Source organism: Callorhinus ursinus, unplaced genomic scaffold (assembly GCF_003265705.2).
Source record: "Callorhinus ursinus isolate GAN/ISIS: 27379988/994484 unplaced genomic scaffold, GSC_fseal_2.0 scaffold1, whole genome shotgun sequence".
In the NCBI taxonomy this organism is placed as follows: Eukaryota; Metazoa; Chordata; class Mammalia; order Carnivora; family Otariidae; genus Callorhinus; species Callorhinus ursinus.
The window spans coordinates 113,527,652-113,541,019 of record NW_027397063.1 but is presented as its reverse complement, the minus strand read 5'-3'; the positions used below and the strand labels follow the sequence as shown (position 1 = coordinate 113,541,019).

The window sequence follows — 13,368 nt, the reverse complement described above, 5'->3', positions numbered from 1 at the left end:
GGGGGGGATGGGTTAGCCTGGTGATGGGTATTGAGGAGGGCACATTCTGCATGGAGCACTGGGTGTTATGAACAAACGATGAATCATGGAACACTACACCAAAACAAATTATGTAATATATGGTGATTAACATAACAATAAAAAAATAAAAAAAAAACATACCCCACTCGGCACAGGACCAAACACTTCCCACAACAAGCAAAGAGAACCTCTGCAGACAACTGGACTGAAGGAAAAACCCTGTTTTTCAACCAGGACTCAACAGCAGAGCACAAGCAACACACACAGGAGACACTCCCTGAAGGTCCTAGGGAACAGGGGAACGCCACACTGCAGGGAGCTACAGGGCCTCTTCTTCAAAAGACTATTACCGTCAAAAGCAAGAGCCATAGCTGACTCCAAACACAAAGAAACAAACACAGAGAGTTAGACAAAATGAGAAGACAGAAAATATGTCCCAAATGAAAGAACAGGACCAAACACCAACAAAAGACCTAAGTGAAATGGATACAAGTAATATGCCTGATGGAGAATTTAAAGTAATGAAGAAACTCACTGGACTTGAGAAAAGAGTGGAGGACATTAGTGAGGACCTTAACAAAAAGATTAAAAAAAAAATCAGAGATGAAGAACACAATAAATCAAATTAGAAATACACTACACAGAATAAATAGCAGGCTAGAGAAAGCAGAGGAACAAATTAATGACCTGGAAGACAGGGTAATGAAAAGTAACCAAGTTGAGCAAACAAAATATGCAAATTGAGAATATACTCGGGGAACTCAGTGACTCCATCAAGCATAATAACATTTGCATTACAGGAATCTCAAAAGAAGAGATAGAAAAGGGGGCAGAAATTTATTTGAAAAAATAATAGCTTAAAAGTTCCCTAATCTAAGGAAGAAACAGATATCTAGATCCAGAAGGCACAGAGATTCCCAAAAAAATTCAACCCAAGGAGGTCCACATCAAAACACATGATTAAAATGGCAAAAAGTAGTGATAAAGAAAAAAAATTTAAAGCAATAAAAGAAAAGAAGACACTTACATGTAAGTATAAAGCTATCAGCAAATTTTTCAGCAGAAGCTATGCAGGCCAGAAGAGAGTGGCATGATATATTCAAAGTGCTAGTAGGGAAAAACCTGCAGCCAAGAATACTCTATCCAGCAAGGCTGTCATTCACAAAAGAAGGAGAAATAAAGACTTCCTCAAACAAAAAAACTAAAGGAATTCATGACCTTTAAGCCAGCCCTACAAGAAATATTAAATGAGTGGAAAGGACCATAAGTGAGAATATGAAAAGTAAAAAATATAAAAGCAGTAAAAATAAGCATTTCTGTAAAAATCATGCAAGGGATTCATAAAATAGAAGGATATAAAATATAACACCATATATCTAAAATGTGGAGAGGACAAAAGTAAAGGAAGGGTTCAAACTTAAGTGACCTCAAACCTATCACAGACTGCTAGACGCAGATGATGTTATATACAAACTTAACAGTAACCACAAATCAGAAACCAGTAATAAATATGCAAGGGATAAAGAGAAAGAAAGCTAAGTATATCACTAAAGAAAGTCAACAAACTATGAAAGAGAACAAGAGAAGATCAGAGAAAAACTACAAAAACAACCACAAAACAAGTAACAAAATGGCAATACATACCTATCAAGAAATATTTTGAATGCAAATAGACTAAATGCTCAAATCAAAACACATACGGTGACAGAGTGGATTAAAAAAAAAAACCAAGACCCAACTGTGTGCCGCCTATAAAACTCATTTCAGATGTAAAGACACCTGCAGACTGAAAGTGAGGGCATGGGGAAGCTGGGGTAGCAATACTTCTACTGGACAAAATATATTTTAACACATTTTTTAAAAGATTTTATTTATTTATTTGAGAGAGAGAACATGAGTGGGGTGAGGGGCAGAGGGAGAAGCAGATTCCCCGCTGAGCAGGGAGCCCAATGCGGGGCTCAATCCCGGGACTCCGGGATCATGACCAAGCTGAAGGCAGACATTTAACTGACTGAGCTACCCAGGTGCCCCTGGACAAAACAGACTTTAAAACAAAAACTGTAGGGCGCCGGGGTGGCTCAGTCGTTAAGCGTCTGCCTTCGGCTCAGGTCATGATCCCAGAGTCCTGGGATCGAGTCCCACATCGGGCTCCCTGCTCAGCGGGGAGCCTGCTTCTCCCTCTGTCTCTCTCTCTCTTATGAATAAATAAATAAAATCTTAAATAAAGCAAAAACTGTAACAACAAAGGACTGTATAATAAGGGAACAATATAATAAGAGGATATAATAATTGTCAATATTTATGCATCTAACATGGGAGCACCCAAATACATAAGACAGTTAATAACAAACAAAGGAAGTAATTAATAGTAATACAATAATAGCAGGGAACTTTAACACCCCACTTACAACAATGGACAGATCATCCAAACAGAAAATCAACAAGGAAACAGTGCCTTTGAATGACACACTGGACTAGATGGGTCTAACAGATATATTAAGAACATCCCATCCACAAACAGATTACACATTCTTTTCAAGTGCACATGGAACATGAGCAGAACATATCACATATTAAGCCACAAAACAAGTCTCAACAAATTCAAAAAGATCAAAGTCATATTATGCATCTTCTCTGACCACAACACTATAAAACTAGACATCAACTACAACAAAAAATGTGGAGCCTACTAAACAATGAATGGGTCAACCAAGAAATCAAAGAATAAATAAAAATTACATTAAAACAAATGAAAAATGAAATCACAATGGTCCAAAATCTTTGAGATGCAGCAAAATCATCTCTTCTAAGAGAGTTTATAGCAATACAGGCCAATCTCAAGAAGAAAAATCTCAAACAACCTAACCTTACACCTAAAGGAGCTAGAAAAAAACACTCCCAACAAACAAACAAACAAAAAACCTCCCAAAAAACTAAAGTCCAGAACCAGACCACTTCATAAGGAAATTCTACTAAACATTTAAAGAGAGTTAATACCTATTCTTCTCAAACTTTTCTAAAAAATAGAAGAGGAGGGGCGCCTGGGTGGCTCAGTCGTTAAGTGTCTACCTTTGGCTCAGGTTGTGGTCCCAGGGTCCTGGGATCGAGCCCCACATCGGGCTCCCTGCTCCACGAGAAGCCTGCTGCTCCCTCTCCCACTCCCTCTGCTTGTGTTCCCTCTCTCACTGTGTTTCTCTCTGTCAAATAAATAAATAAAATCTTTAAAAAAATAAAAAATAGAAGAGGAAAGTAAACTTCCAAATTCATTCTATGAGGCCAGCATTACCCTGATACCAAAACCAGGTAAAGACACTACAGCGCACCTGGGTGGCTCAGTCGTTAAGCATCTGCCTTCCACTCAGGTCATGATCCCAGAATCCTGGGATCAAGCCCCGCATCAGGCTCCCTGCTCAGTGGGAAGACTGCTTCTCTCTCCCACTCCCCCTGCTTGTGTTCCCTCTCTTGCTCTCTCTCTCTCTGTGAAAAAATAAAATCTTAAACCTTTTTTAATTAAAAAAGAGAGCTACAGGCTGGTATCTCTGATGAACATAGATGCAAAAATCCTCAACAAAATACTGACAAACTGAATCTAGCAATACATTAAAAAAATCATTCATCAAAATCAAGTGGGACTTACTCCTGGGATGCAAGGTTAGTTCAATATTCACAAATCAATCAATGTGATACATCACATCAACAAGAGAAAGGATAAAAACCATATGATCATTTCAATGGATAAATTAAAAGCATTTGACAAAGTACAACATCCATTCATGATAAAAACCCTCAACAATATAGATTTAGAGGAAAAATGCCTCAACATAATAAAGGCTATATATGAAAAATCCATAGCTAACTTCATACTCAATGGGGAAAAACTGAGAGCTTTTCCTCTAAGGTCAGGAAAAAGACAAGGATGTCCACTCTCACCACTTTTATTCAACATAGTACTGGAAGTCCTAGCCACAGCAATCAAAAAACAAAAAGAAATTAAAAGCATCCAAAATGGTAAGGAAGAAGTAAAACTTTTACTATTTGCAGATGACATGATACTATCTACAGAAAACCCTAAAGACTCCACCAAAAAACTACTAGAACCGATAAATGAATTCAGTAGTCGCAGGATACAAAATCACTGTAGAGAAATCTGTTGTATTTCTATACACTAATAATGAAGCAGCAGAAAAAGAAATTAAGAAAATAATCCCAGGGCACCTGGGTGGCTCAGTCGGTTAAGGATCCAACTCTTGATTTCACCTTAAGTCATGATCTCACGGTCATGAGATGGCACGATGGAGCCCTGCATCCGGCTCCACTCGGCTGAGAGTCTGCTGGGGATTCTTTCTCTCCCTCTTCCTCTGCCCCGCCCCACACCATGTGCTCTCTCTCACTGGCACACGTGCGCGTGCTCTCTCTCAAATAAATAAATCTTTAAAAAGAAACAATCCCATTTACAATTGCACCAAAAATAATAAAATACCTAGAAATAAACTTAACCAGGAGATGAAAGACCTGTACTCTGAAAACTATAAAACGCTGATAAAAGAAATTAAGACAACACAAAGAAATGAAACACAATCCACGCTCGTGGATTAGGAGAACAAATACTGTTAAATTGTCTACGCTACCCAAAGCAATCTACACATTTAATGTAATCCCTATCAAAACACCAATAGCATTTTTCACAGAACTAGAACAATCTTAAAATCTGTATGGAACCACAAAAGACTTTAAATAGCCAAAGCAATCTTGAAAAAGAGAAAACAAAACTGGAGGTATCACAATTCCATATTTCAAACTATATTACAAAACTATAGTAAAAAAAAACAGTATGGTACTGGAACAAAAACAGACACATAGATCAATAGAACAGAATAGAAAACCCAGAAACAGGGGTACCTAGCTGACTCAGTTGGGAGAGCACAGGACTATTGATCTTGGGATTGTGAGTTCAAGCCATGTTGGGTGTAGAGATTACTTAAAAAAAAGAAAAGAAAAGAAAACCCAGAAATAAGCCCACAATTATATGGTCAGTTAATCTTCAACAAAGGAGGAAAGAATATGCAAAGGGAAAGACAGTCTCTTCAATAAGTGGTGTTGGGGGGGGCGCCTGGGTGGCTCAGTCATTAAGCGTCTGCCTTCGGCTCAGGTCATGATCCCAGGTTCCTGGGATCAAGCCCCACATCGGGCTCCCTGCTCCACTGGAAGCCTGCTTATCCCTCTCCCACTCCCCCTGCTTGTGTTCCCTCTCTCGCTGTGTCTCTCTCTGTCAAATCCATAAATAAAATCTTTAAAATAAATAAATAAATAGTGTTGGGAAAACCGGACAGCTACATGTAAAAGAATGAAACTGGACTACTTTCTTACACCAGACACAAAAATAAACTCAAAATGGATTAAAGACCTAAATGCAGACCTGAAACCATAAAAATCCTAGAAGAGAGCAGAGGCAGTAATTTCTCTGACATTGATGGTAGTGATATCTTTCTAGATAGGTCTCCTGAGGCAAGGGAAATAAAAGCAAAAATAAACTATTGGGACTACATCAAAATAAAAAGCTTCTGCACAGCAAAGGAAACAACCAACCAAACTAAAAGGCAACCTACAGAATGAGAGAAGATATTTGCAAATGACATATCTGATAAAGGGTTAGTATCCAAAACATTTGAAGAACTTATACAACCCAATACCGAAAAAACAAATAATCCAATTAAAAATGGGCAGAGGACATAAACAGACATTTCTTCAAAGATGACATACAGATGGCCAACAGGCACATGAAAACATGCTCAATTATCACTCATCATCAGGGAAATGCAAACCAAAACCACAATGATATATTATCTCATACCTCTCAGAATGGCTAAAATCAAAAACTCAAGTACTGACAAGGATGTAAAGAAAAAGGAACCCTTGTGCACCGTTGGTGGGAATGCACACTGGTACAGTCACTGTGTGAGACGATATGGAGGTTCCTCAGAAAATTAAAAATAGAGCCACCCTATGATCCAGTAATCATGCTACTGGGTATTTATCCAAAAAATATGAAAACACTAATTCAAAGGAATACATGCACCCTTAGTTTATAGCAGTATTATTTATAATAGCCAAACTACGGAAGCAGCCCAAGTGTTCATTGATAGATGAATGGAAAAAGAAGATGCAATATATATCCAATGGAATATTATTCGGCTATAAAACAGTATGTATGAACCTAGTGGGTATTATACTAGGTGAAATAAGTCACTCAGAGAAATACAAATACCATATGATTTCACTCATGTAGAATTTAAGAAACAAAACAGAGCAAAGGGATAAAAAAGAGACAAACCAAAAAAAAAAGACTCTTAACATGAAGGAACTGGAACTCAGATACACTGCTGATGGTCACGTAAAATAGGACAACCACTTTGAAAAACACTTTGGCAGTTTTTTAAAAAGGTTAACTATACACCTAAGACCCAGCCATTCCATTCCTAGGTATTTACCCAAGAGAAATGAAAGCATATGACCACACAAAGACTTATACATAAAAGTTAAGAGATTTATCTGTAATAGCCAGGAACTGAAAACAACTCAAATGTCCATCAAAACTGAATGGATACACAAACTAGTATATGGACACAATGGAATACCTCTCAGCAATAAAAACGAATAAACCTTCAAAAAAAAAAAAGGAATAAACTATTGATATATGCAACAACACATATGAACCAGAAAACACTTACACTGAGTAAAAAAAGCCGAAGATTTACATACTGTATGACTCCATTTATATAAAATTCTAGAAAACAAAAACTAATCTAATCTAAGTAGATCAATGGTGGCTAGGGGAACGAGAGGCTGGAAAGATGGACCACAAAGGGGAACAAGGGAATTTTTGGGGTGATGGATATATGCACAATCTTGATTGTGTGATGGTTTGACATATATATATATATATATATATATATATGTCAAAACTTATCAAATAGTACACTTTAAATATGTGCAGCTTATTTTATATCACATGTATCTCAATAAAGCTGTTTAAAAAATAAAACTTTACTGAAATGAAAAAATATATACATTTGAAATTACATATGGAAAGAGCATATCACATACTTGAGAATACTGACCCATCCTAATAAAATTACTAGACTTCAAAGAAAAAATTCTTTGGTCATCTAGAAAAAAAGAACAATGACTTATAAGGGGAAAAAATATTAGATTATCATCTGGCTTTAATATCAATGCTTTATACCAGAAGAAAAAAGAGTAATATATTTAAGAAACTCAAGGAAAAGAAGTGTGAACCAAGGATTTTATATCAGCAAAACTGACTTTCAAGTATAAAGAACACAAGCTCTTATCCCCATACAAGAACTTAGGGAATATTCCTTCCTGAGGAACCTAATAAAGGAGCACTGGGTAACCAAAATGATATATAGGGGCACCTGGATGGTTCAGCATCTGCCTTCGGCTCAGGTCATAATCCGGGGCCCTGGGATCCAGCCCTGCACTGGCCTCCCTGCTCAGTGGGGAGCCTGCTTTTCCCTCCCCCACTCCCCTGCTTGTGCTGTCAAACAATAAAAAATCTTTAAAAAAAGGGGTTATATGGGACGCCTGGGTGGCTCAGTCGGTTAAGCGTTTGCCTTCGGCTCAGGTCATGATCCCAGGGTCCTGGGATCGAGTCCCACATCGGGCTCCTTGCTGAACAAGGAGCCTGCTTCTCCCTCTGCCTGCCTCTGTCTCTCTCTCTCTGATAAATAAATAAAATCTTTAAAAAAAAAAGGGTTATAAAAGACATGTATCATATGACCTCACTGATATGAGGAATTCTTAATCTCAGGAAAAAACTGAGTGTTGCTGGAGTGGTGGGGGGTAGGAGGGATGGGGTGGCTGGGTGACAGACAGTGGGTAGGATATGTGCTATGGTGAGCGCTGTGAATTGTGCAAGACTGGTGAATCATAGATCTGTACTTCTGAAACAAATAATGCAACATATGTTAAGAAAAAAGAAAAAGAAGAAGATAGCAGGATGGGAAGAATAAAGGGGAGTAAGTCAGAGGGGGAGACAAACCATGAGAGAAGATGGACTCTGAAAAACAAACTGAGGGTTCTAGAGGGGAGGGGGGTGGGGGGATGGGTTAGCCTGGTGATGGGGATTAAAGAGGGCACATTCTGCATGGAGCACTGGGTGTTACGCACAAACAATGAATCATGGAACACTACGTCAAAAACTAATGATGTAATGTATGGTGATTAACATAACAATAAAAAATTTTTAAAAATCAACCTTTTAAAAAAAAAGAGGTTATAGATACAATAGGAAATTAAATGAAAGCTCTATAGTCTCAATTTGTATTGGAAGTGTTTATATGCACTCATGAAATACTTAATCTTTAATGTGTGTGTGTCTCTATATAAATAGATGTAGGAATTCTAGCTCTGCCTACTGAAAAGCCTCGAACAATGACTATGGATCCCTAGCATACAGATTATGACCCTGAAATGCAATTTCCCTCTAAAAAAAAAAATCCAGTTTTTTGAAGAAATGGATGATTTCAGATTTCGGACAGAGCATTCAAGCTATCAGATAACAAGCAATCAGACTATTAAGGGTCATATCAAAAGAACAGGCTTAAATAGGCTCCCCGCAGGGCAAAGATGAGACAACATGAGCTTCAATAATGATAATGATTGCAATGAACTAAAACCCAACAAATATGTTTAAGTTCATGACCTTATACTGACATTCGATTTTCTAAAAGAATGGTCTTCAAAAGATAAGGAACATAAATGGAAAGAATCAAGCATTTATGCTGCCTTTCCTAAAGGAATTGTACAGCTGTGTATCCAGATGATAGATAAGGGACTAGCATGCCAATTAGTAAGAAAAAAAAGAAAAGCCAGGATAGAATTAAAATACCACTGTTTGCAACCTTAAATGAATAGATACAAGCATGAAGTATCAACAGTTGCTGAGATCACAAAGAGAAACATAGGCACCTCCAATGGTCTTCCAAAACACTGCTTGAATCTGAGTCTGACCCAGTCCTGGATCCAGCTACCAATGTGCAGGAATTACCCAGGGCAGAACGTATTAAATTGTACATGAATTCATAATCAGCAAAATCCAGACTGTAGGAAGAGAAAACCTACAGATTTTTTTAAAAGATTTATTTATTTATTTGAGAGAGAGTCTCAAGCAGACTTTCCAGGCTGAGTATGGAGCCAAACTCGGGGCTCAATCTCATGACCCTGAGATCACAACCTGAGCCAAAACCAAGGGTCAGATGTTCAACTGACTGCACCACTCAGGCACCCTGGAAACCTACAGATATTTTAAAGGAGTTTTTAAGAGGGAACTGGGTGGCTCAGTTGGTTAAGTGTCTTACTCTTGGTTTCAGCTTAGATCATGATCTCAGGGTCATGAGATGGAGCCCTGTATGAGGCTCCACGCTCAGGAGTCTGCTTGAGATTCTTTCCCTTTCCCTCCCTCTCTGCTCCTCTCCCCTCTCGTTCTCTCTGTCTAAAATAAATAAAATCTTAAAAAAAAAGTTCTTAATTTTTTTAATCAGCAAGGCTACACTATAGTGTCTAGAAATATACATTTATGAAAAAAAACTCAAACACAAGGAAGCAATTACTATAGAAGTCAGAAGAATGGCTACTAATGAGAGTACAGAAGTAACTGTGATTGACATGGAGCAATGGAGGGGCTCTGGCATGGTGATTCTACACCCTGATCTGAGTGGTATCATCTTATTTTAATAATTTATTAAGCTACACATTTGGTACATGTGTTCTTTTCTGTTTGACTTAATAAAAACTCATTTTATAATAAAAATTTTTTTTAAATAACAATAAAAACAAAAGTAATGAAAACCCAACCAAAAGAAAGCTGGTATAGCTCTGCAGCCAGGCTGACTGGATTTGAATTGTGGATTCTGCCACACAGCCAGGAAAATACTAATGACTCTGTGCCCTGATCTCATTATTATAAAATGAGGATTGTAAAAGTACTTAGCTCATAGGGGTGTTATGGAAATTAGGAGTTAATATAGAAAGAAAATAGAACAGTCCCTGGCTCATAGCAGGACAGAGTTGGTGGTTAGTGTTGGTGACCACCAACTATGTGAATTAGTGTAGTTACTTAACCTCTCTGGACTTCAGTTTCCTTACCTGAGTTTAAAGTATCTACCTGATAGGATTATCAGGAGATCAAAAGGAAATATATGCAATGTATCTATTAGAGTATTCAACAAATAATAGGTCTTTTCCATGGCCTCCCAACATCCAGAGAGAGTTATCTATCATATTAGACATACCTCAGTCATAGCAATTCCTCTTGCACTTTTCACCTGGTCATTTAAGTTGATCTCAATGAAATGATCACCCAGTGAGTCTCACGTCCAAAACTGGATCTTCATCTAGATTTCAAAAAGATAAACCAAAATCTTAAAATATTCAACTTCCTAGTAAGAATGGTCTTGTGTCATTCCCAGAGCAGGCATCTATGGTACTGTTAAACACTGAACTCAAGTAGGAACAACTGAAGTAACCACTGATGGACTCGACGCTCATCACCATGCGTCTTCTCCCTTCTCGTCTTTCCTCTCCCTGCTTTGTTGAAACATTTAGCTGGGAGTCCAGATTTATCATAACCTATCATCAGTTCTGACTTCTGGCTACAAAGGTAGATTATTCTCATTTGCAAGGGTACTAAAATGAAGCACTCTCAGACAAATACCACTAAACACAAAAGGCAAAGGCAAGAAGAAAAACTATCTCCTCAATTCCACTTGTGACCAAGCCCTCCTTTCCAGAGGTCCACGCTGGGAAATTAATGTGCTGATAGTGTGCACCAGCATTTTCCCCCACTATAAGCTGTGTCAGGACACAGATCTGGAACTTTGAGTCACAGGTAGAGACCAAATGTTTTCCAAAGCCAAAGCTGATGCTATAGCTTTAATCAGTGCCATAACACACCTAAAGTAAGACTGTGGGAATAGGGGTTGCAAGATACTAGTTGGTTTGTAAATGGCATAAAAAGCCAAATGCAGAGAAGCAAAGCATGTTGTATCTTCTGGCACTGTCCAGGTTTCCAAGAGTCCTCTGGTAACTTATAAGCCCTTCATAGGTCTGAAGCCCAGGTAACAAGCATCATCCAATAAATGTAATTATTTTTCACCACTTTCTGGGGAAAAGCTGGAAATAACAAACCATGGCCTGTAATGATTCTTTCTCAATTGAGACATCAAAATCTGTAATCAACTATCTCAAAAGCATATATTTCACATTACTGCAATAAATGGAACAAGCAATGCTTTCAAAGTCTCTACTGTCAATTAAATACAAAAGCTCTACTCCAAAAACATACCAGCGTGCTGCTCATTTCTTAAGAAGTGAATCTACTGCCAATAAGGAAATGGGAGTTAGGATTGAATGTCATCTCCACCCAATCACTCTGCCCCAGGAGAGGGTACACAAAAGGCCAGAACACGCCTCTCCCACTTTGAGGCAGAAGCTGCGGACAAAACCCCAGTCAGCCACCTCTTCCTCAAGATGTGGCGGGGGAGGCCGGAGTCTACCAGGCAATACAGAAAGTAAAAACTAACTCACGCAGAGGACTGGAACCAATGTAGGTGATGCCAGCACAATGCTTAATATTTATGGTTGGAAAATAAGTGGTAGTAGAAACCCTTTCTGTGCGATCTCTAGGTGCCGGATACCAGCCTTCTGACATTTCCACCTCATTGCTTTTCTTCACAGAATCAATTTAGACTCCGCAGAAAGTCAGCGGGCCTCCGAATCTGCAGTGAGCCTAATGAGCCGTTGGAAGGGCTACTCGCCTACTCCTTCGTGTATCCATCCCCCTTTTGCTCCGAGTCTTCTCTAGCCAAGCAACCTTCTCAGACACTTTGACACTGAAAAGCGAAGCGGGTGAGCTCTGGTCGACTCTTGGAGGCGGAGGAATCGCCCAGGACTTAACCGCAATCCAGTCTGCGCCAGGTATCATTCTAAACCTCACGCTTAAGGCCTCGTTTAACCTTCTCAATCCCCACCTATAACGCCAAGAATTACAAGCTGTATGCTACGCATGAAGAAACGGAGGCGCTGAGACGTTAAATGAGCAGCCAAAGATGGCAGAGGCCGGGGAGCCAGGACTCGAACCAGGTTTCTCCAGGACCGCAACCCTTATACTGGGATTTTTAACCGGCGGGCTCTCTAGGCGCCCGGATAAGGGCCGTTCTGGCCATTCTCTCGGACCAGGCCAGGCCGGTCCCGGGGATGCTTCAGGGATGGGAACCCCAGCTCCACTCACCTTCCTCGGCCGTGGCCTCCCTCCAGCAGCGCGCCCGGCCCCGCCTCCGCGACCGTTACAGCGCCGCGGGAGGCCGGCCAATCGAGCAGGAGCGCGGCGAGAGGGCCCGCCTCGGCTCCTCCTCCGAACGCTGGAGCTGTTTTCTCCCACCTCCCGGCGGGTTGGGGGGGAGAGGGCGGGGACCGAGGGGTTTAGGTCGGCCCCGCGTCCCGTTCGCTCCGCTGCTGGGGGCGGGACTTACAGTCACGTAGACGAGAGTGCGCCACAGTCACGTAGACGAGAGTGCGCCGCACTCACGGTGTGTGCCTGCGCACCGCAGTTGCACTTAATACAAACCCTGGCCTCGCAGGTGGTGTTGGGAGGCACCTGGAAACTCATTTGTCCGGAAGACCGCAGAAATACATATTTGAGGCCGTTGGTGAAAATGAGGCCCCGGCAATGTAGCCATCGCACACTGCCCTCCACACACATACTCGAGCTGTGACTGTGAGCCCTTGCTACAGGACTAGTCAGCCTGTTCTCTAGGTTCCAGACCTTGCTGAGCACGGCAACACCTAGCATTTGGAGGACCCCAGTATGTGTCTGTTGATGACATTCTGCCCTTCCGTTCAGCATTTTCAAGTCTCCACCAAGTGTCAGGCCCTACATGAGGCTCCAGAAATGCAGAGGTGGCTGGCGGGAGATGCTCAAAGTCTAGTTAGGGGGATGAATATACGCTCTGAAATTAAGATCAGTGTGATAGGCATAATCAGAGAAGTTTACGCAGGGCGCAGAAGGGAAAGAGAAGAATTATCTAAATGGGTCACTTTAGTCTTCCTAGACCTGTGGGTCTCAACCCTGACTGCATATTAGAATCACGTGAGGAGCTGTGAAAACTTGGTGCTCAAGCCCCAGACGACTTAAATCAGAATCTCCAGGGTGGGAATCAAGTGTTAAGTTTGTCAATAGTGGGCGCCTGGGTGGCTCAGTTGGTTAAGCGACTGCCTTCGGCTCAGGTCATGATCCTGGAGTCCCGGGATCGAGTCCCGCATTGGGCT

General features: G+C 40.4%; 1 protein-coding gene across 6 annotated transcripts in view; it reads right to left on the bottom strand.

Moving 5' to 3' along the window:
* CEP70 (centrosomal protein 70) overlaps positions 1–13,368 on the bottom strand; it is a 115,724-nt gene that overhangs the window by 91,355 nt on the left and 11,001 nt on the right. For 2 of the 6 annotated variants that reach the window (XM_073899408.1, XM_073899412.1), the window contains exons 1-2: positions 12,332–12,539; positions 10,335–10,436 (exon numbers count right to left, since the gene is read on the bottom strand). The gene's annotated coding sequence lies outside the window, so the exon portion shown is untranslated. Of the gene's footprint in view, positions 1–10,334; positions 10,437–12,331; positions 12,540–13,368 lie in introns of those variants that run through there. The other 4 variants (XM_073899409.1, XM_073899414.1, XM_073899423.1 and 1 more) reach the window with 3 other exon arrangements.